The sequence below is a fragment of the Pinus tabuliformis genome, chromosome 2_2, assembly GCF_031772625.1.
Source record: "Pinus tabuliformis cultivar Carrire ecotype Pingquan chromosome 2_2, CPIR1, whole genome shotgun sequence".
Taxonomy (NCBI): Eukaryota; Viridiplantae; Streptophyta; class Pinopsida; order Pinales; family Pinaceae; genus Pinus; species Pinus tabuliformis.
This window is the reverse complement of record NC_142300.1, coordinates 192,483,446-192,508,341: the sequence shown is the minus strand read 5'-3', so window position 1 is coordinate 192,508,341 and position 24,896 is coordinate 192,483,446. Positions and strand designations below refer to the sequence as shown.

At 40.7% G+C, this 24,896-nt stretch overlaps 1 pseudogene; it reads right to left on the bottom strand.

Annotated features, from left to right (window-relative positions):
• Positions 1 to 261: 261 nt before the first annotated feature.
• LOC149192048 (protein STICHEL-like 3) lies at positions 262 to 24,659 on the bottom strand (annotated as a pseudogene).
• Positions 24,660 to 24,896: the final 237 nt, after the last annotated feature.

Sequence of the window (24,896 nt, the reverse complement as noted above, 5' to 3'; positions counted from 1 at the left end):
TTTAATCTTTTTTCTCAAATATTTCATTTAGGACTTCTTGTGTCTGTTTTTTCCCTGTAATTCGCCGCTGAATTTTTCGGTACCAGGGATGTTGCTAGGCCTCCCAAACAGAGCTCCTCTTCAACCCCAGGCATGTTAAAGTGTGTTAGATTTCTTTCATTGAATCGATCGAAATGTCTTTAGGGTAAATCAACCATTGAAGTTATGTCGTCAATATGGTTGCATTGCCCGATTTGGATCAACTGTAACGGTAGACCCTGTCTAAACCCTCCTAGAATGCGGCACACAAGCCAGGAAATTGTAAATAATGTCCCCTATTTTGGAATTGTTCATAAATGATAACATAACATGGACCAAAGAAAGAGATATTCTTTGCCCCAAAAGGCTCAATTGATCGAGTGTCATTTCAGCATCACGCATAGATCCATTTGACCTTGATGCAATGAGATTTAAATGCATCATTATCTATTTCTAGACCTTCCTGCAATGCAATTGGCTGCAATTTTTTTTCACAATATCAATTTCTTTTAATTTGGGAAATAAAAATTTCTGGCACCTGGATAGAATAGTATGGGGTAGGCATTCTATATTTGAAGTGGTGAGAATAAAGAATATATTCCGAGGTATTTCATCAAGTACTTTCAAGAATTTATTGCAGTCATCACTTGCCAAAGTATCACAGTTGTCGACTATAAAGACTCCATAACGAGAGGATGGAGAATAAGTAACCACATTGTCAAGGGCTATCTGAAAAGTCTCAAATGCCCGGGAGCCAATGCCACCAATTTCTTTTACATCTGAATTCTGACCAAGACTTTGAGTTAAACATGAACAACAGAGTCCACAAGGACGTGACAGATCCAGAGAATGGCAGTTCATGGCTGCTGAAAATATTCTACCACATGATGTTTTACCTGTCCCTTGAGGACCAGGGAACACATATACTGGGGCAATCTTTCCCCTCACTATAGCATTCATGAGAGCCTGGGCAGCTAAATTTTTCCCAACCAATTCTCCAAATGTCTTTGGAACATACTTCTGAGACAAGCTCCTACACCTATCTTGAGATCTCAAACAATCATTGCCCATAATATCTTGTCCATGTCCCAAATGGCCGATCAATCTAGTTTCAGAAACCATGTCAATATTTTGTCTGAGACGAATTTTATGGTCAGCATAGAGATCTAGCTCACCTAAAAGCATTCTTCCTTGTGTATCTGTATCTGCACTTTCCTGAGACCCACCTGGCTCCATTAGTAGGGGAAGCGACTCAGAATCAGAATCTAAAGAAGAAATAGAATGATCAGATGTTTCTAATGCAGCAGAAAACTCCCTTTGAGAACTGGAATAGCTTTGTGACACAAGCCCTTCAATTTTCGTGTGGCCGAATCTGAAAGCCCGCATGAGAGGCTCCTACCTGCCAAATCCAATATATTTTTGCCTCTATCGTGTATTCTGGACCAATTCCAAGGAATCCCACAGCCCTTTTTGGGAATATCAATGACCGTTGATTTCCCACTTCCTGCTTGAGGTCCAGCCTTTTGTGAACCTGTGAAATCTTTGTTACTAATCCCACCATGACTACCAGAGTTCAAACCAACTGAAACTGATAAATATTCAAAATGCTCTCCTGCTTCTTCGGGAATGCACCTCTTAATGCCTTTTAACTTGTGTTTTTTTGACCTGTCCAGTTCCCCTGCGAGACAATTTGGGTGATAATGTGAGTCAAAGTGAGAAGTTGAACAATCCTTATCATCAATTGGTGAGCCTGTCTCCGCTTATTCATCACGGATTCTATCTTTCCTTATACAGTCATTATTTTGAAAGAGGTGCGGAGAACGAACCTTGAGATATTTTGCTGCTCTGTTTTGAGATATTTGATATATTGCCTTTAGTATCCCTGTTCCTGCCTCTTGAAGGTGATGTCATTAAATCTGCATTAGGTTCCATTCTCCCTTGACAATGAAATGCATCACTTGACAGCCTATCTTTTCGGCACAAATCCTTTGCTTTAGGCTTCCTTCCAAGTGTTAGCCTCCTATACCAATAGGGTTTCATATTTCATGATTGACAGTGGAAATGCCAAAAATGATCATCTTTGATGAAACAAAGGTTCCATTTTTGTGGACAAAGCAAAAAGTTAAAAAATGTAAAGAGGGTATGCCTTAAAAGAATAATCAAAGGGCAAGAAAATGATTTGGTCAAAATAAAAAGAATTGAAATGAACCCCAAAGAAAGACCAGGAAAGTGGCCAATCAAAATGCCACTGCTATCTTGAGGTATGGCTCAACAGTTCAAGCTGGGCCATGCCATGTTTTGAATTGCTTGTTTTAGAATAGGTGATGAGTACCTATTCAAACAGTTTGAGCTTGACAGATGATTAGTTGATAGAGAAAGAAAGGAGCCCACTAGCTTAATCTGGGCCCTTGGAAGATATAAGGCTAGATTTAGATAGGAGGGCAGCAAAAAGAAAAGAGCACATGAGGGTTTGCAAGTCTAAGTGCACCCTCCCTGAAGAAACAAAAAATGCTAGGAAATAAGATGGGTAGGTAGTGAGGTTGCAGAAGCATGATTTCTCTCATATCACTAGCCTAAGCAAAGGAAACACATGGTGTCCAGTACAGATCTTCCTATTCAGCATTTTTGTGGCAGCACAGTGAAGCATGGCTAATTTCCCAATCATTCCCTATCAAACTTCTTTCTAACATCCCACTATCACCTTTGTTCATAACAGAAATCAAACTCATTTTCTGATTATTGTTATATAAAAGAGCCACATTTCTTGTGTAAAAATCTTTTCATTTTGATCTACTCTCAAAACTAAGTTTGTTCCCTAACAACTTAGTGTCTGCTACCTATCATCCATATCTCCTTCCCTTATTAACTACTAACCATATCATTACTTAATTCCCTATGTTCCCCCTTTCCCTATTTATTATATCACCTCTGTATATAAAAACCCCAAAAGTATGTATTCCCCATCCCCTTTGGCATTATAGCCATATGTTCAAAACTTGGAAAACCATGCAGAATCAAAGTCTTGTTGTATATGGTTTATTTAAAGTCGGGGATTAAACTAACGCTTGGTTGGTTTAATAACCTAACCCTACCCTTATCCCCTTACAATCCCTTCACAATGCTTTACCCGCGCTATTTGCAAAAACCTTGTTAAAACCCACTTTCCCCGCCTTTTCCAAAGTTCACGATTCGGCGCGCTCACCACAAAAAACAAAAAGAAAATATTATTTAAACCCCGTCGGGACCCGCCGTATCCACCCATAACCTCCGCAGTCCGTCGACCGTCGGATCTGGGCCCTCCCATCCGACGGCTCACAACAATATCGGGCCGCCTCCGATGCCCGGACAATAGCATCCGAAATCTGTCAGAGCATGACGTCAGGGCTCGAACGCGTGTCGTTCCCAAGTTGTATTGGGCGGCCTCCTGCCAAAACCGTTCCCGTAATGTAAGCGGTCCGAAATTACCACTTACCGCCGTTGTTTCTCCGCCACACGTCACCCATGCGTCACCCTTACGTCACTGCCTCCTCAGTGCTACATTGCCGCCACATCCGCCCTTGCTCCAAGCTGTCTGCCATGTCACCTATCCATGTGGGGTCGCCCACCGGCTGCCATGTCATCATTCCGTACCCAACCCCACCCATGACATCATGCTGACATCATCCGACAAAAACGCGCAAAAAGCCAAATTTTCACTATTTTACCCAAAAAACCCGTTTTTTCGCGTTATTTGCAATTTTCACTCACTGTACTCCTGTATGACCAAGTACGTCGTTTACCTGTCAACTTTGAAGACTGCTCCTTGCTGCTGGTGCCCCGAATTCACCTGCATTTCCACCATTGTGCCAAGTATACCAGGTATTTATCAGTTTCCCCCCTCCGCGCCTGGTTTTTACATAATTCACTGAAGAAATTAAGAAAAGAAGAAAGAACAGTAAAAACCAGAAATCCTTATGAACCATTGGTCTTTCTCCACACTGTAAGCCCAATTTCACTCACAGAAGTCCCCATTGTGCCGAATTTCCACAAATTCACAGTTTTTTTGCGCATTCGCAAACCTGAGCCTCTACCCGATAAATTCACTGAGAAAGCAACTCTCAAATCCCAGCATTTGCTCAGTAAACCTATCCTAGGAGCATTTTGACTCAATTTTACCCCAATTTTGCCTCTTCTCCTCTGCAAATTTCCCTGCTCCTGCAAAATACACTGCTCTATATTGCTGTGCCCAAGAAAAAACTTCAAACACAATTCCAAATTCAGGTGACCATGGAGACTCTAGTGGCATTGAACATTGCCCCATTAAATGCCCCGCATAAGGACCTGGAATGGCTAGCCCTAGAAAACCAAGATTATCAGATGAAAGACACTATAGAGTTATGTAACAAATACCACGTAGAAGCAGTGTGTGAGTTAAGGAAGAAACACAAAGATGGTACAGACCTCCTGGGAATCTGGAATTCCCATTTGCCAATCTACTATCTCCCTCAGGTCAATGAGTTTCCTGACTTGATCCATCAGTGCCGCTCAAACTATGACCCCACTAAAAGAGTTGTTCTAAGTCCTTCAGGCTCTGTCTTGTTCCATATTACTCCTGAAGCCATAAATCAAATGCTGCAGTTTCAACCTACAAAGTCACTGGTCCCTCTGCCCATGCAGCTTTTATTAGAGCAGGGTGCCAAGCTCTCCAACTCACAAATTACAAGAATTGGCCAACTGTTTATGATTCCAGAGTTTCAGCCTAAACAGCCTCCCCATTATCTACATGTTTGGTTTAATGACATAGGGAGACTATTAGTAGATATGATATCTTCCATCCTAGGGTTCAAGACCAGTGAGTTTGTAGATGAGACAACACTGGTGGTACTATCCATTTTCACCCCAGGACAGCCCCCTGTTGTCCAGTATGACTATGCTTCATTTATATCCAACAAAATGCATGAACAGTTCATGAATCTGGAAAGAGAGAGGGTATTCAAGTACACCTATTATATATATCATCTGATATTGTACAATCAGCCTGATTCTTTTCCTCTTTTCCTCAAGAAACTAGATCCAAAGGGAAACAGAAGGTCTGTAATGTTTTGGACATCAGTCTGCCATCACATCCATTACTCACCATATACATACTGTGAATTTATTGACCTATTCATTCACCCATCCTTATCACTGCTGCAAAGTTCACCTCCTCCTAGACTCACTGATGATATGCAGAAAATCCTTCAGCTGTCAAAGGACTATAGCATAGGGGATTGGTACTTTTACCAACACCATACAGTGATCAGGATATATGGCTGTGAGTTAGCACCATACAGGCTACCAAGATATGTCCCCATGAGACTCTTTGCTCTAGATTACTTCAGACAATTCGGCAACGCATATATGATTCACTTCCATAGCAAAAACAAGAAGGCACAGCTGAAAATCAAGCATCAATTGGGTCCATTCATCTTCAATAAGAGGGGAGAAGCTTGGAATGAGGCAGACCGAATGCTAAAAGCCCTCCAGCTCAAGACAAGCTTCTATTGGGCACCCTATGACCCTAACCATTTCATAAGCCTCAGAAGAATCAAGCAAAGGCTTGCCCCATATGACCACATTAGCATTCCAGAAGCTGAAAAATATGCTAATCAAATAGAGTGGAAAAAGGGCACATTAGTGGAAGATTATAGTGAAGAAGAAATAGCAGAGAAGGACATTAAAACTTTAGAAAAAGCAGTTGACTTGGAGTATTTTGGACAGGTTTGGTCTTCTGGCATTCAGCATCGTGGAGAAGCTGCCTCCTCATCCACCATTCCTCAACAGCCTGCCAAAACAGCTGATCCACCAGCAGACATGACTAAAGGCAAAGCAGTGCAGCAAGAAGAAACACCTCCAATTATGGAGCAGCAGGCAGAGCAGCAAGAAAGCAGAGCCAAGCAACCTGCCCACACAGAACAGCAAACACATGAACAAATTCCTCCAAGGCAGGAGGTGACAGTTGAGTCCTCTGTTTTACAAACACCTGCTAATGAGGACAGGACAAGAAAGAGGGATCGACAAGAGGACACTCCTCTCACTACCTCTATGGACCAGCAAGGAGAAAAGAGACAGAGGTTAAACCCTTTTTCTGAGGAGGAATTACCAGAAAGGCCAATTGACAATATGCCCCCTCCTAATATTGAGACATCCACCAGTTCTTTGCAGCAAGGGCAGGACATCCCACATGGGACAGAAGTGAGCTCTTCAAGGCAGAAATCAAAGGCAGACTCCAGCATTAAGCAGCAATTTATTGACATAAAGAAAAGGAATGAGCCCCTCAGGCACCAAATTTACAACCATCTCCTAAAAATGGCGCCAACTAATCAGCAGAGATTAATGTCTACCTATGACATTCAGGAACAAAAAATGACTCTTAGTCATTTCAGGCCTACCATGCAGCAGCCTCAAACAACTGCCGATTACATCATAACTAATCTGGAAATTTTTTCCAGAGATATCCACCCCTTGGATCAAATTGAGCTACACAGACAAACAGGGGAAATGATATATTCCACTTTAGCTGATAAGACCCTGTTAGCACACCAACTACAAAATTCTCTACACAACACTGCAGCTCAATTGGAATTAGAGAAGGCATCATCCCAGGCCAAGGACAACAGAATCAAGTCCTTGGAAGAGATCATCATATAGTTGGGTCATGATCCAAAGGAACCTAAGGGTGTGCAGGCACTGCTAAAGAAAAGAGATGAGGATGTAGCAGCTATGAGAAAGCATATCAAGCTGCCAGCTACCCTTCACCCTCAAACTGGAGAGGTAGCAGAGCAAAAGAAGGATCAGGATGTAATGGCTCTACTCCTGAGTTTATACAAGAGGCTAATGGAAACAGAGAGTGCACTAGAGGTAGCACTAAAATCAAGACAAAGTGAGGCACCAATGCAACCAGCACAAACATCTGCATCTACTGAAGGTGTGCCACTTTCTACTGCTGCAGCAGCACCTCCTACAGGACAAACATCAGAGGCAGGTCCTTCGGCATCAGCGCCAGCAACAGCACCAGATCCGGGACCCAGCCTAAGTATGCAGAACATGATGAAGGAACTGGAAGCCTTGGAAGCACAGATGGCAGAACTGAATGAGACTAAAGAAAAATTGGCCACAGTTAATGAAAAATATGACAAATCCAAGCAAAGTGTAGCTGAAAAAACAAGGGAAGTAAGGGCTCTTGAGAAAAAAATGAAAGAACTAGAGAAAGAGCTCTCTCTTGACAAAGTTGTAGTTGAAATCAAGAAGATCCTGTGGACCCACATTGGTCAATCTATAACGGATCAGTGGCAGTATATTGAAACCATCCATGAGCATATGGATCTAATAGGCAGGGCCCAAAAAGAGAATCAAAGAGCAAGGGCATCTCTAGGCAATATGCCTGAAATCGCCAATAAGATGATCAATGTTTTGAATAACCGCACTAGTCCTCAGTTGGCAGCAATGGGTATCACTAACAGGACTAATACCATTTTACTAGTGAAAAGAGTGCTCACTCTAAGAAATCATGTGCAAACCTTGGACAGAAGGTGTCAGGAGATGCAGACAGAGGTGAACAGATTCATTGAGAAGATCACATCATTGCATAACAGAGGCCTTCCCAGCTTAGTAACCAGTGCAGGAAGGTTACTATCTCATGAAAATTATGCCAAGAGGGTAGACACATATGCCACAAATAAAATCACTGCAGCAGCAAGTACCCCAGAAGAAACAAGGCCTCCATCTGGGTAGAGTCTCTATGACAAAATAGAGAATTTATTCTTCATTGCACATGAAATCAGACATCTTTTTGAAGTGCCTCCAAACTACTACAAATATACTGAGGCAGATGAAACTTTAAGCATAATCTTAAGGCACCAATTGCTTAGTCAGGAATGGTGGATAGGCATGATACAAACATTGCTGTAGAAAACAAATTGTTCACCATATTTTTGTGTTTTTGTCAGAAACTCAGCAATTTCAGAAAGTTAATACGTATTTGTTTGACTGGGAAAGCAATTGAAAAGGCCAACTCAGCAATCCAGCTTGACCAGCAAAGGCAAATGACCACAGATGCAGATGACGGGGCTGAGATAGCCGCACCTCGACAGAGCAATAAAGAGCGTATCATTCAGAATTAATACAAAGTGCCCAACCGACCCAGCGGCCTCCAAAAGTCAAAGAATTTCTGACTAAGTTGAAGAGGCATTCATTGTATATTTAAAGTAGCAATAACTATTGTCTCTGATATTTTTTTGAGAGTTCGTAAACACAGTTATTGAGCAAATGACTCAGCGTTAAGATATTTTGTAAGAACGATTGTATATATATCCCAACGCATGAAATTGATGGGGTTGTTGATTTCTCTTCTGGAGAAGTTATGTTGTAAATGTCAGACTTTTAATACAGGGAGCTAATGGAATTTCTAAAGTTATGAGTTGTTTTGATGTGTTGTGGTGTGATTTCTTGCTGCTACAGGATTCCTACGCTATTTCATGGCACAATAAGTTTCCTGAACCCTCTTGTTATGTATTTCATTCTTTCATAATCCGCTCATGCTTTATATTTCACAGGTTTAATAGCACAGAAAAAGAATAGTTCAGGATTTTTTCATGGAACACCCTAAACTCAATCTATGCTGTTATAAATGTTTTTCTTCAGAAATAGTTATGAATGTGTAATTCTTAGTTGCTCACCTTCATACTACATCTTTCACAGTAAATATTGTTCAGGAATTCAAGTCTGCTCCTGAGTGGTATTTCCTTTCCTCACATCACCAGCCTATTGAAGGATTCTTAGTTGCATTTCACTGGTTGGACATATTTCATCTTCACAATTTTAAGTTTGTTTCATGATATATCTATATGGCCTTGTAGTTTCATCAATCTTACTCAATACCTCAAACAACACATAATCACAGACTCCATTGCCCAATGGACTGAAACTTCTAAAGATCCCATCTCAGCTGCTAGAAGACATCATTCAACCAAAACTTTAAACAAAAATTCAACACATCATAACTAGCCTAAAACATTATCAAAACAAAGCTAAATCCTAAAGAGAGAGCCCTCTCTGATTGCAGGTAGGCTAGGACCTGTGATCCAAAGATTGGTCTGTGGTTACCTCGACCGTATTCCCTTAGGAGTCAAAGGGAACAACCTGAGTGATAACATAACTGGCGACTCCACTGGGGAATCGAACTAATGTGTTAATTGTTGTCTTCTCTAGATAGTGGTTCCAAAATTTAAACATTCCCTTGACCATTCTGAAAATATTCTCAAAAAATTACCAAAAACAAGTTCAGAAGCTGGCTCCTAAAAAGAGAACTAGGCATACAAGGTCAAATCCTGACCCAAATCCTCCACCTGTTTTCGATAACCCTAATTTGATTCCTAAGATTCTTAGGAACCAAAAGGAACTAGAACAATCTCCTGAATCCAGCCCTGAGGCAGTTCAGCAAAGTTTTATTCCAACCCCTGCTAAACCATCAGTCCACCTTCATATAACTCATTCTTCCCCCTCTTCCTCATCCACTTCACAAAATACATTGTCTACACCTAATACACAAACTGCTATTGTTGTCCCTCTTGTTCCAGTTGTTCCCTTTCCACCCGTTGTCCCATTTATTCCTCCAAATATGGCTAATCGTTATGCACCCCTTCAGTTACCTGGTAATCCGGGGGCTATGCCTCAGGACTACCAAAGCAAGATTACTTATTTTGATGGAACCAGTACATACACTGCCTTACAACATACCAAGAAAATGCAAGATTACTTTGAAAACTATGAGATAGACGATGATGATGTGAGAATGAAAATTTTTGTACAAAGTCTGACAGGTGAAGTAAGAACTTGGTTTAGAGCACTTGCTGCAAATTCTATACCTGATTCAGGTGCTCTTTACCAGTCCTTTCTAAAAATATGGGAAAAGAAAAAGGATCCTCTACATATTTTATCTGAATATGACACCATAAGGAGAGGCCCTCAAGAAACTGTCTTGGACTATTGCACTAGATTCAATACTATCTACAATGTCGTTCCTCAAAATCTTAGGCCTCCACCTGATTTAGCATTGATTAAGTTCCCGGATGGGTTTGATGTTGATATGGCATATCAACTAAGGGAAAGAGCCCCTACAACTTTGGCAGATATGCAAAACATAGCTGTAAGTGTAGAAGCAAATCTGATTGCTAAGAGAAACCGGGCAAGAACTGAAAGAAGAACTACTTTTAAGGAAGAACCCTCATCATTTGAGCAAAAGCTAGATGCAATCATCAAAGGTATGGATAGACTTGGGGATAGAGTGGAAACCATAGAAAGAAATTCATCATGGGAAGGGCAAACAAGCAATATTAGAAACCCAAACTTTAGAAAGAATCAAAATCCCAATGTTGGAAGGACTGATCCTGACCAGCATGTCAGACCCCCTTTCCAAGAAAATTATGTTGAGGCTTCAACATCTAGTGAACCTAATGAGGACCCTCACATCAACCTAATGGGTTTGGATAGTGAACATCAAGTATTCTTAACACAAGAAGATCAAGAGGTTTACAATGACAATCAATACCACACTAAGTCAGGAGAATCATTTAATTTCAAAGAAGGTTATGATGCAGCTGTGTATGAGGTACACAAACAGTATAAATTAAGGACCAGAATGATAGATGTGCCTGAACCTCTTAAACCAAAGGACAATAAGCTGCCAAAAAAGATCAATGATAAGGGTACTCTCCCACAATCAGCTGGCAATTCAAATTTACACTCCTCAAAAGTCACTGTGGAGGATATTTCAGAACAACAGACATCTGAAAAACAGCCAGTCCCACCTCATCCAGCAAAAGTGAAATCAGATAATACCCCTGGAAGCAAACATGGTACCAATTTTACTCAAAATCATACCAACCATGAACAAAAGATTATCGATAACCCAGCTGAAAAAGAAAAACCTGCTGCACTCAATGCCAAGATGCAAATCGAAAAGCCTTTTAGCTTGGAAACAGAAATAAGTAAGCTGAAGATATCAGTTCCTCTTTCGGAATTAGCCAAACATGAAATATACAGACAGCAGATTAACAAGTCACTCCAAGTATCAGACAATAAAGATGCTGTGAATGTCCTAGATGACCAACCAAAGTTGCTGTTTGGACCTGAGGTTAATGGAAAAATAGAAAATGGAGGGGTTCCACCCTTCTATGTTAGTCTAAACATTCATGATAAGGTTCTACACAATGCAATGTTTGATTCTGGGGCCTCACACAACTTAATGCCTGTTATAGCTCCAAATCTCACTCTTATGGTTTGTGATGCTGCACTTATGGCCTAGGGCAACCCCTCCTTCCAGACCTGGTCCAAAAATTTAAAAAACAGTGTTTTATTCCCTATACGCGACTTTGCCCTGTGTTAAACGCGTGTACACGCGGGTTTGTCATACCCAACCCGCGTGTATCTATTAAAACACTTAAAAAATATATAATTTCCTCTTTTTCGGGCGGTGATCGCGGGTTTACCTGCTGGATCACCTGTTAGTGCCCGTGGCCCAACTGTTCCCAACCAACTCCTAACTAAAAAACTACTTTGGAGAGGGTATAAAAAGACATCAAAGGGAAGGCCAAGGGGAGAGAGAAAGGAGAGCAAGATTATTATGCTGAGATTTTTCCCTTAGACCAGGTCTGAAGTCCTTGGTGCATTCTTCACTTCCCCCATTTTGCATAGGAAACCCTTGTTTCCATGTGTATTGGTGATCATTCATCCTTGACATCATCATTGAGTAAGACTTGGAAGGAGCTCTTGTTGGAGGCTGGAGGCTGGAACGAATCCGGGAGGAAGCTTGCTTGGAGCCTGCTGAAGGTGTTCAGGTGATATCTTTCCGATATATGTACTTTATTTGCCTTTATATATAAAGAAACACGTCTTTGTTCCCGAATAATCTTTCTTTATTCTTATGAGATTCTTGTGTTGAATTCTTATGAAAGTGGTTACTTAAAGACTTTTTATAACTAACTTTATAGCATAAAGATGATTTATATATAAACTTCTATACATGTACTGTTGTGTTCTTTGATTTGTTTGTCTTGCAGGTCAAAGAAAGAAGAAGGGAACTCCAAGAAGGGTTTGCACCCTAACGGTCTTCTCGAACGTAGGACCTTAGGTATGTACCCTAAACATTAGAATTTGCTTAAAAGTAAAAAAGATGGTTGTGTGTGTGTTTCTTTGAATAAGCAATTTTCAGTCTGGTAGAGTCTTAGCCCAAAGGACCCTAGGGGTACTTTCCCTTCAACCAATGCCCAAATCTGTAATGGAAAAACTTGACCTAGACATCACAAGGCCTTATAAAGATCTATTCTCATTTGATTCAAGCCAGGTCAGGTGCTTAGGATTGATTAAAGATTTATGTGTCTCCCTGGTCCAATACCCAACCAAAACAATCTTGATGGATGTGGTGGTAGCTGACATACCCCCTAAGTATGGCATGCTCTTGTCCAGATCTTGGGGGGCCAAACTCCAAGGATCTTTGCAATTAGATATGTCCTACGCGACCATCTCAGTCTTTGGGCAGCCAAAGAGATTATACCGTGAAACTTTGATGAAATATGTGGTAAGCAGTCAAGAGAAGCCCCAAAACTTCCCAATCTATTCAATACACTCTGACATGGATTCATTTATTCTCTACAATGCTGACATCTGTAGCAAGGCTTATTATGAACGATTAATAGCAGCAGAGGCAGAGAAAGTCATTGAACAATATGCTCCACAAGACCAAAGGACTGCAGAAAGAGCTGAGGCAACAAAAGAACACAATGTATCAACCAATCTGCAAGAAACCAACCTGCCCATGATCCAATTCTCTAAAAACCTCAACTCAAATCTTGATCATGAAACCTTATGGTATTTGGAATTTGATGGTTCTGTAAACAAGTTAGGAGCTGGGGCAGGAGTCTGGATCCATAATATGCACAATGACCAAGCTGAGGGTCATGCATATAGGTTGAACTTCCGATGTACAAACAACATGGCTGAATATGAGGCCCTTCTGCTAGGTCTTAAACTCATAAAAAAATTGGGATCAACTAAAATTTCAATCTTAGGGGACTCAGATCTAATCATACAACAAATTAAAGGAAACTTTACTACAAATGATCTAAGGTTGAGAGCATATAAGGCAGCAGTTATTCAGGTACTTGACACCTTCTCACAATCACAGTTGACTAAAATTTCCAGAGAACTCAATCTTCATGCTCACAGTTTGGCAACCTTTGCCAGCACTTGTAAGCTGCCTTTCAAGCCCACTCATACTTTTACTGCTGAAATCAAACATAGGCCTGCAGTTCCAGACAACATCAAAAACTGGCAAGTCTTTGAGAGTGATACTCAGATAAATAATTTCCTCACTCTAAAAGAGGAATTCTCTGGCATTAACATTGACTCAATCACTGGAGATGATCAACCACAAGTACACATGAATGCACAAAAAATATCAGCTGAAACAGTTAATGTAGTTTTGCATCCTACCACCTTTAACAGTGAAACCATACAAAATTTGGGTCAGATAGATGAAGATGAACTGGCTGAAACAGGAACAGAGGTAATTGAGTTGAAAGATAATTTTTTGCCCACAGGTTTAACCCCTTTGGAGGATCTGTTTGATTCAAATGATATCTCAAGAAAACCAAAAATGCAACCATTAAATGCTGAAATAGAAGATTGTAACATTGGGACTACAGAAAATCCCAAAATGGTTAAGTTATCCAAAGCATTACCACTTGAGCAGAAACTGAAATACATTGAGTTATTCAAAGAGTTTCAAGATATCTTTGCCTGGAGCTATGAGGACCTCAAGTCTTATGATACCTCAGTCATCTAGCACACTATACCTTTAAAAGAAAATAAAAAACCTTTTAAACAAAAGCTCAGAAGAGTGAACCCTGTGCTCCTTCCTCTTATTGAAATAGAAGTGAAACGTATGTATGAAGCAGGAATCATTGCTCCAATCAGATTCTCAGAATGGATTTCAAACCTAGTGCCTACTAGGAAAAGGACAGGAGAAATCAGACTGTGTGTTGACCTAAGAAATTTAAACAAAGTCTCTCTCAAAGACCACTACCCCCTACCAAAAATGGATCACATCCTACAAAGGGTAGTGGGAGCCTCTAGGATCTCATTGTTAGATGGTTTTTCAGGATTCAATCAGATTCTAGTACACCTAGATGACCAAGACAAAACTGCCTTTACAACACCTTGGGGAACTTTCAAATATGTCAAAATGCCTTTTGGGCTTAAGAATGCAGGGGAAACCTTCCAAAGAGCAATGGATATAGCCTTCGCCAAGGAAATTCATGATTTTCTAGTGGTCTACCTAGACGATCTAACTGCTTTTTCAAAATCAGACCAAGAACACTTAGAACACTTGAGGCAAGTTTTCACACTTTGTAGAAAATATGGCATATCTTTAAATCCAAAGAAATCATTGTTTGGGCTAGAGGAAGGTAAACTCTTGGGACATATAATCTCAAAATATGGTATTAGGATCGATCCAGACAGAATTAAAGCCATCCTATAAGTACCACACCCAAGAAACATCAAGGAACTCCAAAGTTTCCTAGGAAAAATCAACTTCTTGAGAAGGTTCATTCCTAATTTGGCTGAGCTCACAAGACTGTTAAACAACATGCTAAAAAAGGAACCCAAGGTCAAATGGACCATGGCAGCTAGACAAGCTTTTGAGGATATTAAAAGAGCATTGACAAACACACCAGTCCTAACAAGCCCTAGATTTGATAGCGATTTCATCATTTTTTCCTTTGCTTCTGAACATACAATTGTTGTTGTTCTACTACAGAGCTCTCAGGGATGCTCCCTTGACAAACCCATTGCATTCTTTAGCAGAGCTCTCAGGGATGCTCCCTTGAAATATCAGATCATGGAAAAACAAGCCTATGCACTAGTGAAAGCAATCAAGGACTTTAGAATCTATATCCTGTACTCCCACATCATTTCCTATGTCCCAAATGCAGTAGTGAAAGACATTTTGACCCAAGAAGGAATTGAAGGGAGGAGGGGCAAATGGATTGCCAAAATCTTAGAATATGATATGGAAATCAAGCCTACCAAACTAATAAAAGGACAAGGCCTAGCCAAGTTGATGGCTGAAACCAATTTTCAAGCTCTTGACATTAATGAACTGGACAATGAACAGGAGATGGCGACTCCACAGATCAACCAAGCCTTTATGCAATCCCCCTGGTATACTGATATATGTTTTGTATTGTTAAACCTGCAAGCTCCTCCAGGGTTGTCTAGAACTAAGAAAAGGTTCTTGAAAAGGAAAGCATCAAAATTTTGTATTATTAACAATGATTTGTTTCGGAGAAATCATGAAGGGATCTTACTTAATTGCTTAACATTGGATGAAACTGAAAATGTCCTCAAAGAATTTCATGCAGGTGACTATGGAGGACACTTATACTGGAAATCCACTGCTTATAAAATCCTAAGGGCTGGTTTTTATTGGCCCTCCTTATTCACTGATGTGAGAAAATTTGTAATGTCTTGTCAGAAATGTCAAATCTTTGAAGGGAAGAGAAAGCTGTTGCCTTTACCACTAAAACCTGTTTCAACTGAGAGACCATTCCAGCAATGGGGTCTAGACTTTATTGGTGAAATTCATCCCCCATCCTCTGTCCAACATAGGTGGATTCTGATTGCTACAGACTATTTCAACAAATGGATAGAAGCTGTCCCCTGTAGGCAGGCCAATGACTCCATTATCATACAATTCCTAGAGACCAACATCCTGTCCAGATTCGGCTGTCCAGACAAAATTATCACAGACAATGCTGCTGCTTTCAAGTCCAAAAAAATGATCAGCTTTTGTCACAAATACCATATGACCTTAGGTCACTCCACAGCCTATTATCCTCAAGGCAATGGCCTAGCTGAGTCTTCCAATAAAAGCCTAATCAATATCATCAAAAAAGTTTTGGAGGAAAACAAAAAGAATTGGCATAAGAAGTTAGTGAATGCTCTATGGGCGGATAGACTAACTACCAAAAGATCCATTGGTACAAGTCCCTATGAACTAGTTTATGGAATGGAAGCAAGGTTCCCTTCATCTCTAGGTGTTCCTGTAATCAAGTTACTGCAAGAGATACAAGCTGAGCCAAATGACATTCAGAGAAGGATCAATCAGACAATTCACTTACAGCAAACAAGAGAGGAAGTTTATGAAAGAACCCAAGCACTGCAAGAAAAGCTCAAAAGAATATTTGACAAGAGAACCAAAGCTGAAGACTTCTCTATAGGAAACAAAGTGCTGAGATGGGATTCTAGAAGGGAGGACAAAGGAAAACATGGAAAATTTGATTTCTTATGGAAGGTACGTTATATAATTTGTGTTGTACAAGGTAATAACACCTATTTTCTAGAGAGCTTGGATGGCTCAAACACTGAGGAAGGCCCAGTCAATGGGAGAATGCTCAAACATTACTTGGATCCCCTCTGATCAAGCATTGCTAAATTGTATATTGTACATAAATTTGTATTTCAGTATGTTTATTTTCAGCGGATAGATAGAGCTCCAAATGAAGAAGATTTTGAAAAGAACTAAGGTGCTGCACTATTTTGATAAATACTATTCACTTTGGCATGAGAGAATGAGAGAAAGTACTTAGAAAATATCTAGGAGATGAGAAATGATCAGAGAAGCAAGGAAAAAACAGGGCTGTAATTTAAGAGCAGATCAGCTTAAGGAGTATTGCATGCAGGTTTCATAGGATTCACATATTTAGTCTTCAACAAAAGCAAAGGTTAAAATGCAGGAAGGTGGAAAAGAAGGCAATCTGACCTGCTGATCTTGACTTTTCATCTGGAAAAGTCATCCCCAAGTGGAGCCACTGTTAGCCTCCTATACCAATAGGGTTTCATATTTCATGATTGACAGTGGAAATACCAAAAATGATCATCTTTGATGAAACAAAGGTTCCATTTTTGTGGAAAAAGCAAAAAGTTAAAAAATGTAAAGAGGGTATGCCTTAAAAGAATAATCAAAGGTCAAGAAAATGATTTGGTCAAAAGAAAAAGAATTGAAATGAACCCCAACGAAAGACCAGGAAAGTGGCCAATCAAAATGCCACTGCTATCTTGAGGTATGGCTCAACAGTTCAAGCTGGGCCATGCCATGTTTTGAATTGCTTGTTTTAGAATAGGTGATGAGTACCTTTTCAAACAGTTTGAGCTTGACAGATGATTAGTTGATAGAGAAAGAAAGGAGCCCACTAGCTTAATCTGGGCCCTTGGAAGATATAAGGCTAGATTTAGATAGGAGGGCAGCAAAAAGAAAAGAGCACATGAGGGTTTGCAAGTCTAAGTGCACCCTCCCTGAAGAAACAAAAAATGCTAGGAAATAAGATGGGTAGGTAGTGAGGTTGCAGAAGCATGATTTCTCTCATATCACTGGCCTAAGCAAAGGAAACACATGGTGGCCAGTACAGATCTTCCTATTCAGCATTTTTGTGGCAGCACAGTGAAGCATGGCTAATTTCCCAATCATTCCCTATCAAACTTCTTTCTAACATCCCACTATCACCTTTGTTCATAACAGAAATCAAACTCATTTGCTGATTCTTGTTATATAAAAGAGCCACATTTCTTGTGTAAAAATCTTTTCATTTTGATCTACTCTCAAAACTAAGTTTGTTCCCTAACAACTTAGTGTCTGCTACCTATCATCCATATCTTCTTCCCATATTAACTACTAACCATATCATTACTTAATTCCCTATGTTCCCCCTTTCCCTATTTATTATATCACCACTGTATATAAAAACCCCAAAAGTATGTATTCCCCATCCCCTTTGGCATTATAGCCATATGTTCAAAACTTGGAAAACCATGCAGAATCAAAGTCTTGTTGTATATGGTTTATTTAAAGTCGGGGATTAAACTAACGCTTGGTTGGTTTAATAGCCTAACCCTACCCTTATCTCCTTACAATCCCTTCACAATGCTTTACCCGCGCTATTTGCAAAAACCTTGTTAAAACCCACTTTCCCCGCCTTTTCCAAAGTTCACGATTCGGCGCGCTCACCACAAAAAACAAAAAGAAAATATTATTTAAACCCCGCCAGGACCCGCCGTATCCACCCATCACCTCCGCAGTCCGTCGACCGTCGGATCTGGGCCCTCTCATCCGACGGCTTACAACAATATCGGACCGCCTCCGATGCCCGAACGATAGCGTCCAAAATCTGTCAGAGCATGACGTCAAGGCTCGGACGCGTGTCGTTCCCAGGTTGTATCGGGCGGCCTCCTGCCAAAACCGCTCCCGTACTATAAGCGATCTGAAATTACCACTTACCGTCGTTGTTTCTCCGCCACACCTCACCCATGCGTCACCCTTACGTCACTGCCTCCTCAGCGCTACGTTGCCGCCCCATCCGCCCTTGCTCCAAGCTGTCTGCCATGTCACCTATCTACGTGGGGTCGCCCACCAGCCGCCATGTCATCATTTCGTACCCAACCCCACCCATGACTTCATGCTGACGTCATCCGACAAAAACGCGCCAAAAGCCAAATTTTCACTATTTTACCCAAAAAACCTGTTTTTTCGCGTTATTTGCAATTTTCACTCACTGTACTCCTACATGAGCGAGTACGTCGTTTACCTGTCAACTTTGAAGACTGCTCCTTGCTGCTGGCGCCCCGAATTCACCTGCATTTCCACCATTGTGCCAAGTATACCATGTATTTATCAGTTTCCCCCCTCCGTGCCTGGTTTTTACATAATTCACTGAAGAAACTAAGAAAAGAAGAAAGAACAGTAAAAACCAGAAATCCTTATGAACCATTGGTCTTTCTCCACACTGTAAGCCCAATTTCGCTCACAGAAGTCCCCATTGTGCCGAATTTCCACAAATTCACAGTTTGTTTGCGCATTCGCAAACCTGAGCCTCTGCCCGATAAATTCACTGAGAAAGCAACTCTCAAATCCCAGCATTTGCTCAGTAAACCTATCCTAGGAGCATTTTGACTCAATTTTACCCCAATTTTGCCTCTTCTCCTCTGCAAATTGCCCTGCTCCTGCAAAATCCACTGCTCTATATTGTTGTGCCCAAGAAAAAACTTCAAATACAATTCCAAATTCAGGTGACCATGGAGACTCCAGTGGCATTGAACATTGCCCCATTAAATGCCCCGCATAAGGACCTGGAATGGCTAGCCCTGGCAGACCGAGATTATCAGATGAAAGACACTATAGAGTTGTGTAACAAATACCACGTAGAAGCAGTGTGTGAGTTAAGGAAGAAACACAAAGATGGTACAGACCTCCTGGGAATCTGGAATTCCCATTTGCCAATCTACTATCTCCCTCAGGTCAATGAGTTTCCTGACTTGATCCATCAGTGCCGCTCAAACTATGACCCCACTAAAAGAGCTATTCTAAGTCCTTCAGGCTCTGTCTTGTTCCATATTACTCCTGAAGCCATAAATCAAATGCTGCAGTTTCAACCTACAAAGTCATTGGTCCCTCTGTCCATGCAGCTTTTATTAGAGCAGGGTGCCAAGCTCTCCAACTCACAAATTACAAGAATTGGCCAACTGTTTATGATTCCAGAGTTTCAGCCTAAACAGCCTCCCCCTTATCTACATGTCTGGTTTAATGACATAGGGAGACTATTAGTAGATATGATATCTTCCATCCTAGGGTTCAAGACCAGTGAGTTTGTAGATGAGACAACACTGGTGGTACTATCCATTTTCACCCCAGGACAGCCCCCTGTTGTCCAGTATGACTATGCTTCATTTATATCCAACAAAATGCATGAACAATTCATGAATCTAGAAAGAGAGAGGGTATTCAAGTACACCTCTTATATATATCATCTGATATTGTACAATCAGCCTAATGCTTTTCCTCTTTTCCTCAAGAAACTAGATCCAAAGGGAAACAGAAGGTCTGTAATGTTCTGGACATCAGTCTGCCATCACATCCATTACTCACCATATACATACTGTGAATTTATTGACCTATTCATTCACCTAGCCTTATCACTGCTGCAAAGTCCACCTCCTCCTAGACTCACTGATGATATGCAGAAAATCCTTCAGCTATCAAAGAACTATAGCATAGGGGATTGATACTTTTACCAACACCATACAGTGATCAGGATATATGGCTATGAGTTAGCACCATACAGGCTACCAAGATATGTCCCCATGAGACTCTTTGCTCTAGAGTACTTCAGACAATTCAGCAACGCAAATATGATTGACTTCCATAGCAAAAACAAGAAGGCACAGCTGAAAATCAAGCATCAATTGGGTCCATTCATCTTCAATAAGATGGAAGAAGCTTGGAATGAGGCAGACCGAATGCTAAAAGCCCTCTAGCTCAAGACAAGCTTCTATTGGGCACCCCATGACCCTAACCATTTCATAAGCCTCAGAAGAATCAAGCATAGGCTTGCCCCATATGACCACATTAGCATTCCAGAAGCTGAAAAATATGCTAATCAAATAGAGTGGAAAAAGGGCACATTAGTGGAAGATTATAGTGAAGAAGAAATAGAAGAGAAGGACATTAAAACTTTAGAAAAAGCAGTTGACTTGGAGTATTTTGGACAGGTTTGGTCTTCTGGCATTCAGCATCGTGGAGAAGCTGCCTCCTCATCCACCATTCCTCAATAGCCTGCCAAAACAGCTGATCCACCAGCAGACATGACTAAAGGAAAAGTAGTGCAGCAAGAAGAAACACCTCCAATTATGGAGCAGCAGGCAGAGCAACAAAAAAGTAGAGCCAAGCAACCTGCCCACGCAGAACAACAAACACATGAACAAATTCCTCCAAGGTAGGAGGTGACAGTTGAGTCCTGTGTTTTACAAACACCTGCTAATGAGGACATGACAAGAAAGAGGGATCGGCAAGAGGACACTCCTCTCACTACCTCTATGGACTAGCAAGGAGAAAAGAGAAAGAGGTTAAACCCTTTTTCTGAGGAGGAATTACCAGGAAGGCCAATTGACAATATGCCCCCTCCTAGTATTGAGACATCCACCAGTTCTTTGCAGCAAGGGCAGGACATCCCACACGGGACAGAAGTGAGCTCTTCAAGGCAGAAATCAAAGGCAGACTCCAGCATTAAGCAGCAATTTATTGACATAAAGAAAAGGAATGAGCCCCTCAGGCACCAAATTTACAACCATCTCCTAAAAATGGCGCCAACTAATTAGCAGAGATTAATGTCTGCCTATGACATTCAGGAACAAAAAATGACTCTTAGTCATTTCAGGCCTACCATGCAGCAGCCTCAAACAACTGCCGATTACATCAGAACTAATCTGGAAATTTTTGCCAGAGATATCCACCCCTTGGATCAAATTGAGCTACACAGACAAACAGGGGAAATGATATATTCCACTTTAGCTGATAAGACCCTGTTAGCACACCAACTACAAAATTCTCTTCACAACATTGCAGCTCAGTTGGAATTAGAGAAGGCATCATCCCAGGCCAAGGACAACAGAATCAAGTCCTTGGAAGAGATCATCATAGAGTTGGGTCATGATCCAAAGGACCCTAAGGGTGTGCAGGCACTGCTAAAGAAAAGAGATGAGGATGTAGCAGCTATGAGAAAGCATATCAAGCTGCCAGCTACCCTTCACCCTCAAACTGGAGAGGTAGCAGAGCAAAAGAAGGATCAGGATGTAATGGCTCTACTCCTGAGTATATACAAGAGGCTAATGGAAATAGAGAGTGCACTAGAGGTAGCACTGAAATCAAGACAAAGTGAGGCACCAATGCAGCCAGCACAAACATCTGCATCTACTGAAGGTGTGCCACTTTCTACTGCTGCAGCAGCACCTCCTATAGGACAAACATCAGAGGCAGGTCCTTTGGCATCAGCGCTAGCAACAACACCAGATCAGGGACCCAGCCTAAGTATGCAGAACATGATGAAGGAACTAGAAGCCTTGGAAGCACAGATGGCGGAACTGAATGAGACTAAAGAAAAATTGGCCACAGTTAATGAAAAATATGACAAATCCAAGCAAAGTGTAGCTGAAAAAACAAGGGAAGTAAGGGCTCTTGAGAAAAAAATAAAAGAACTAGAGAAAGAGCTCTCTCTTGACAAAGTTGTAGTTGAAACCAAGAAGATCCTGTGGACCCACATTGGTCAATCTATAACGGATCAGTGGCAGTATATTGAAACCATCCATGAGCATATGGATCTAATAGGCAGGGCCCAAAAAGAGAATCAAAGAGCAAGGGCATCTCTAGGCAATATGCCTGAAATCGCCAATAAGATGATCAATGTTTTGAATAACCGCACTGGCCCTCAGTTGGCAGCAATGGGTATCACTAACGGGACTAATACCATTTTACTAGTGAAAAGAGTGCTCACTCTAAGAAATCATGTGCAAACCTTGGACATAAGGTGTCAGGAGATGCAGACAGAGGTGAACAGATTCATTGAGAAGATCACAGCATTGCATAACAGAGGCCTTCCCAGCTTAGTAACCAGTGCAGGAAGGTTACTATCTCATGAAAATTATGCCAAGAGGGTAGACACATATGCCACAAATCAAATCACTGCAGCAGCAAGTACCCCAGAAGAAACAGGGCCTCCATCTGGGCAGAGTCTCTATGACAAAATAGAGAATTTATTCTTCATTGCACATGAAATCAGACATATTTTTGAAGTGCCTCCAAACTACTACAAATATACTGAGGCAGATGAAACTTTAGGCATAATCTTAAGACACCAATTGCCTAGTCAGGAATGGTGGACAGGCATGATACAAACACTACTGTAGAAAACAAATTGTTCACCATATTTTTGTGTTTTTGTTAGAAACTCAGCAATTTCAGAAAGTTAATACATATTTGTTTGACTGGGAAAGCAATTGAAAAGGCCAACTCAGCAATCCAGCTTGACCAGCAAAGGCAAATGACCACAGATGCAGATGATGGCGCTGAGATAGCCGCACCTCGACAGAGCAATAAAGAGCATATCATTCAGAATTAATACAAAGTGCCCAACCGACCCAGCGGCCTCCAAAAGTCAAAGAATTTCTGACAAAGCTGAAGTGGCATTCATTGTATATTTAAAGTAGCAATAACTATTGTCTCTGATATTTTTTTGAGAGTTGGTAAACGCAGTTATTGAGCAAATGACTCAGCGTTAAGATATTTTGTAAGAACGATTATATATATATCCCCACGCATGAACTTGCTGGGGTTGTTGATTTTTCTTTTGGAGAAGTTATGCTATAAATGTCAGACTTTTAATACAGGGAGCTAATGGAATTTCTGAAGTTCTGAGTTTTTTTGATGTGTTGTGGTGTGATTTCTTGCTGCTACAGGATTCCTATGCTATTTCATGGCACAATAAGTTTCCTGAACCCTCTTGTTATGTATTTCATTCTTTCATAATCTGCCCATGCTCTATATTTCACAGGTTTAATAGCACAGAAAAAGAATAGTTCAGGATTTGTTCATGGAACACCCTAAACTCAATCTATGCTGTTATAAATGTTTTCTTCAGAAATAGTTATGAATGTGTAATTCTTAGTTGCTCACCTTCATACTACATCTTTCACAGCAAATATTGTTCAGGAATTCAAGTCTTCTCTTGAGTGGTATTTCCTTTCCTCACATCACCAGCCTATTGAAAGATTCTTAGTTGCCTTTCACTGGTTGGACATATTTCATCTTCACAATTTTAAGTTTGTTTCATGATATATCTATATGGCCCTGCAGTTTCATCAATCTTACTCAATACCTCAAACAACACATAATCACAGACTCCATTGCCCAATGGACTGAAACTTCTGAAGATCTCATCTCAGCTGCTAGAAGACATCATTCAACCAAAAATTTAAACAAAAATTCAACACATCATAACTAGCCTAAAACATTATCAAAACAAAGCTAAATCCTAAAGAGAGAGCCCTCTCTGATTGCAGGTAGGCTAGGACCTGTGATCCAAAGATTGGTCTGTGGTTACCTCGGCCGTATTCCCTTAGGAGTCAAAGGGAACAACCTGAGTGATAACACCAAGCTCAGAATCACTTCTCCAATTTTCATGAGTCAAACCCTTCTTCCTCCCATTTCTTTTCAATTCCATCTGTCTTATCCTACTATTTGCATGACCATAACCAATTAGTTTCCTTCTTCTCCTTTGTCTTCTATCAGCTTCCACAGAACCTTTCGCACTGCTTCCTCCTACTACACCTCTTATTTTCCTAGATGTGTCACTTTGAGAAAGGGGAGATGCAGTTAGAGGACTTCTCGACCCTTTCCTAAAATCACCACCCATAGGCTTCATACCTCCAAGATCTTTCTTCTTAAATGCACCTTCATTTTCTAGCTTCTTCATCAATGATCCTATGATAGGAGAATTCCATGATGGACTTGTAGAAGGGTCCCTGAGAGATTGTGACCTTTGTAGAATGGTCAAATCTTTCATAAGAGAGGTCTCCACTGAACAGCTCTTATCCAACATGATTTTTGATTTCTGCATGTGAATGTGATGCTTCAAATGAATACAGTTAGTTAAATGTGCATGATTTCTTAAGTGATCTTGAATATTTGAACCCTTCTCAGAGATACTTTTGTACTTGCCTCTAGAGGTTAACGTCGTCATCAACGTTAATGTCTTGTGCTATAACGAGTACATCTCTAAGAGATCTCAAAGTAAAATCGGGGACAATATGAAAACATGTGGATATAAGGAAAATGGCAGGCATTTTGGGAAAGCTGACCAAGACAGATAAATATTAAAAGTACGATAATGAAAAGCTAGGCGCACTGCTACAGAAGGACCAAGAACAAACTACAAATCACCATTTCTATCCATTTGACTTAAGTGTGTAACAGGTAT